Here is a 5,121-nt window from a genome sequence, read left to right as displayed (position 1 = left end):
TTCTGATTCTATGAGACAAGGTCTCAGGTAGGCCAAAATAGCCTTAAATTCATTATGTAGCTCCCAATAACCTTGAACATCTGACTCTCCAGCCTCCACTTCCTTTATGCCTGAAGTCCAAAGCAGGCTATGTACACCATATCATGGGTTCTGCAAATAAGCACACAAGTGTGTGACAGTGGTCATATTCTTGTTTTAACTGTTAAAGAAACATATGCAGCTACTCAACGGTCCTATGATTCAAACTGATTGGCTGCTACAATGACATCCCCTCCACAAAATATTCACAGAGGAATATTTTGATTTGTAAACTTAACTCCTTAAAAAATATGATTCCATGGTCAACAGAATTTGACCACAATTGTTTAGTGTCCAGTAACAGTGGTTGGTAGCTCTCCTAAGAGTTTCAGATCTCACATTATTTACAATAGCTAAAGAGAAGTTATCAAGTGTCTATCATTGAGTAAATGAAAGAACAAAGTATGTTACACAATACAATGCACTATCATTCATTCAACCTTAAAAAGGGGAAGGAGTTTGACTTGTGCCACCACATGGGTGAATGTGAAGACATTATGCAAATGAAATAAACCAGTCACAGTAAAAACAACCACCGAATGCTTCCACTTAGCTGAGGTAGTAAGAGGAGTCAACTTTGCAGAAACCAAAAACAGAACGACTGCTGCAGTGACTGGGGAGGAGTGAAGACTTTTAAAATAGGTATAGTGTCTTGGTTTTGCAAAATGGAAAGATCTCCAGAGACAGATAATGGTCTCAAAATGTCATGAATGGCTTGATACAGCTGCACATGTAAAAACAGAGAGGGAAAAGTAGAGAAAGACAGGACTGAGGATGCAGCTCCTGATGAAGCCATTGCATCAAATGTACAAGGCCTGAGGTATGATCCCCAGCACCATAAAGCAGCAAAGAAAAGTGAAGGATGAACAGAGTAAGCTCTACACTTATTCTGTTCCAACAAATGAAATTCACAAACAGCATGATGGTGCAACTGACCCTGGGCTCCACCCCAACACTGACTGTGGTGGTACTTTTCTATAACCCAGACATTCAAAAGGCAAAGGTAAAAGGATCAAAGTTCAAGGACATCCTCTATCAATTCATGGGACCAAGTCTTAAAAAAATGAAAAACAAAAAAACAATGAAAAGCTATTTCAAGCTAATTGCCTACAATGATTACCTACAATGATGGGCTACATTACATATTATAAAAATATTCTACTAACTACTCTGCCAGGACTCTTCTGAACTTGGCCTGCCCATATTAAGATATACCATGTAGGCCAAGTGCTGTTGGCACACACCTTTAATCCCAACACTTGGGAGGCAGAGGCAGGAGGATCTCTGTGAGTTCGAGACTAGCCTGGCCAATAAATAAATTCAAGGATAGGCTCCAAAACAATACAGAGAAACCCTGTCTTGAAAAACCAAAAAAAAAAAAAAAAGATATACCATGTCTAGATACATGTCTGGATATGTATTTTTTGCTGTTGCAATCCAACATGATTTAATGATTAACTCTGTATCAGTAAATGGCTATCATTGTTTAGTTACCAAATGAGTCATTTAGAAACAAACTGTGGTATACACCTATAATCCAAGGATTTGGTTGACTGAGGCAGGAAAATGGAGAGCTTGAGGACTGTCTGGACTACATAATGAGTTCAAGGGTAGCCTGGGTTATATAATGAGACTCTGTCTCAAAAAAAAAAAAAAAAGGAGGAGGAAGAAAAAGGAAGGAAGAAGAAAGAAAGGAGAAAACAGAGGAAGAAAGAAATTTAGCAGACATCTTTTCTTTCTTTTTTATTTATTAATTTAATTTAATTTTTTGTTTTGTTTTGTTTTTTCGAGACAGGATTTCTCTGTGTAGCTTTGGAGCCTATCCTGGCACTCGCTCTGGAGACCAGGCTGGCCTCAAACTCACAGAGATCTGCTTGCCTCTGCTTCCCGAGTGCTGGGATTAAAGACTCCTTTTCTTTTGCAAAGAAATTCAATTCAGCCTAGTGTAGGAGTAGTGCACTCCTTCAATCCCAGCAGAAGCAGGTGTATCTCTGTTGGGAGACAGAAGCAGGTGTATCTCTGTTGAGTTCTAGGTCAGCCTGGTCTACAGAGCAAGTTCTAGGACAACCAGAGAAACAAAGAAACCCTGTAATGCATGCTCATGCGCGCGCACACACATACACCACAAAACCAACAAAAGAAATTCAGGTATGATGAGCTATTGCATGAGCTCAATATCGTCATTTTATTGGTTGCATAAGTCAGTCATATATGGGAGAGGCTGAAAAATGTCAGGGGTTGGGATCACCAAAGGCCAGTTCACAGGCTATCTACTACAATATTCTTTGAAGAAATGTGAATCAACAGAAAATGCAGTTGTAAACGTCTTTGCTCTTGTTTTGAGATGGTCTTGTATAGTCCATATGGTCCCTGAACTCTCTGTAGCCAAGGGCAACCCTGAACTCTTGATCCTCTTGCCTATATCACTCAATATTGCACTCCACTTAAGAAGTACTGGGGATTAAAACAAAGCCCTCAAGGGTGCTAGGAAATTACCAAGAGAATCACGATGGAGGTTGAGCCTCCTCCTTTGGAGGAGCGGCGACAGCTGCAGGAGGTGACAGCGTCCCTGGGATGGAGCCTGGATCAGCTGGACCCTGGGGACGAGGCAGTGGCCGAGGATGAAGTCACGATATGCCCTTATGATTCCAATCATCATATGCCTGAATCATCACTAGCAAAGCACATGGAATCTTGCAGACTGAGAAAGCTAGGTAATGCCTCTTAGGAAGAGGATGAAATGCACAATCCTGCTTTTTTCTATGAGAATTTGAAGATTCCTTCAGTTACTTTGAATAAGGACTCACAGTTCCAGATAATTAAACAAGCTAGAACTACAGCTGGGAAAGATGGGGATTGTTATAGTCTAAGAATGTATTCTTCAGTGCCTGTCGAAGTTCCTCTGAATCACAAACGATCTGTTTGTGACCTTACCCAAGCAGATCGTCTTGCCCTTTATGATTTTGTCATTGAGGAGACAAAGAAAAATCGATCTGGTTCTCAAATCATTGAAAACGACAGCGATCTGTTTGTAGACTTGGCTGCTAAAGCCAATCAAGATAATAGCCAAAAAGTCCAAAATCTTACCTGGAAATCCTGGCAGAAGTGAGAGATTACAAAAGAAGGCTCCAATCCTACAGAGCCAAGAATGTTCATATAACCAAAAAGTCAAACACTGAGGTAATTCCGGATGTGATATAAAGGTGCACATGGAAGAACTCAATAACCACTGGCAAGAAGAACAGGAAAGAGCAGAAGATGGTGCTGAAAAGAATGAAGAATGGTGATCAGCTTCAGTAGACTCACAGCAGTCTGGTGGAAGTTATTTGGATGTGGAAAATTCAAGGCATAGAAGGGCTAGGAGTAGGAGCCCTCACAAATGAAAAAGAAATAAAGATAAAAATTCTGAGTTGAGAAGGAGGAAAGAGAGGGATGGAGAAAGACATTGTAGTCATAAAAGAAGAACGCCTGTCTTTAAAAAAAAAATCAAAAAACAAAACAAACGAGAATGAAACAAAACAGTATTTATCATCTGACAGTTTCTGTGCATCAGGAATTGAGGTCCGGCTTGGGATCTTAGGTTGCAGTTATCAGAGCTTCACTGAGCATCACCAAAGGCATGCTTTCCACCATTCTGACATTCCTGATGAGTCAGCGCTGGCAAGAAGGCGGCTCCATGTTGCTTGTGTATCATGTCTGAGACTGGTTTATCCTACAGAGTTTTTAAGAGACAAGGCGGAAGTTATAACGCCTACCATGGCATCATGCCCTGTCACCTTTATTCCAGTCTATTCACATACATCAGCCCTAATCCAGTTATGAGAAGGGATTACATAAGATAATGTATGCCTGGAAAAAGGAGTCACTAAACTACCTTGGCAGCAGTTTTTCTCATATCTTTAGAATGATTTTAAGCAATTACACAAGGGCAGGGAACCTATCTATGAATAGCAGTCTTTTACATTGATTCAGTTTATTTCCTTATCTACAACTACACCCTACGTATATGCACACCCTATGTACATTATTACTCTCAGTTCAGTTCAAAGTTTATTTCCTCTTAGTGTGTGTGTATGTATATATATATATATATATATATATATATACACACAAATATATATGCATTTAAGTGTTTAAAGTCTAAAACCACATTTAATAAATGGAGCTTTCCCCATCCCACCTGAAGGGATGCTCTCTCAGCCTCAACACATGGGGGAGGGCATAGGCCCTGCCCAGGATGATATGACAGACTTTGGGGAACCCCCATGGAGGGCCTTACCCTCCCTGGGGAGCAGAGAGGGGATGAGGTAGGAAGCTAGTGAGGGTTTGGGGGAGGGGAGGGAGAGGGAGGAGGGATTGACATGTGAAGCAAGCTTGTTTCTAATTTGAACTAATAAAAAATAAAAAAATAAGTCTCGGTGTTTAAGGTTTTAAACTATAAATTGAGCTTAATATAGGTTAGTATCTATTTACTTTTTTTGTTTGACTTTTTTTTTTTTTTTTTTTTTTTTTGAGACAGGGTTTCTCTGTAGTTTTGGAGCCTGTCTTGGAGTCTTGCTGTAGACCAGGCTGGACTTCAACTCATAAAGATCTGATTGACTGCCTTTGACTCCCGAGGGCTGGGCTTAAAGGCGTGAGCCACTTCAGCCCGGCTTTGTTCGCTTTTCTGTCTCCTCCCATCCTGCCCCCCAGGACCCGGTTTCTCTGTATAACAGCCCTGGCTGTCCTAAACTCACTCTGTAGACCAGGCTGGCCTCGAATTCACAGAGATCTGCCTGCCTCTGCCTCTGCCTCTGCCTCTGCCTCCTGAATGCTGGGATTAAAGGTGTGTGCCGCCGCCAAAGCCACTACCACTGGACTTGGCTATCCATTTCCTTTTTAGTGAGTCTCGATTGTCTTTCAAGGAAATTTTCTAGGGCCAAGAGTACGTACCTGTAGTCCCAGGTACTTGGGGGACTGAGGAATGAGAAGCATTTGATCCTATTAGTTCAACAGCAAAGGAGGTAATATGAGAAGCATTGAGTCTATCAGTTCAACATCACA

At 41.1% G+C, this 5,121-nt stretch overlaps 1 pseudogene; it reads left to right on the top strand.

Moving 5' to 3' along the window:
• The first annotated feature begins 2,587 nt into the window (after window positions 1-2,587).
• Window positions 2,588-3,560, top strand: LOC100764332 (annotated as a pseudogene).
• The last annotated feature ends 1,561 nt before the right edge of the window (window positions 3,561-5,121 follow it).

Source organism: Cricetulus griseus, chromosome 7 (assembly GCF_003668045.3).
Source record: "Cricetulus griseus strain 17A/GY chromosome 7, alternate assembly CriGri-PICRH-1.0, whole genome shotgun sequence".
Classification (NCBI taxonomy): Eukaryota; Metazoa; Chordata; class Mammalia; order Rodentia; family Cricetidae; genus Cricetulus; species Cricetulus griseus.
Note: the sequence above shows the minus strand (reverse complement) of the source record. Positions and strands in the feature narration are given on the sequence as shown.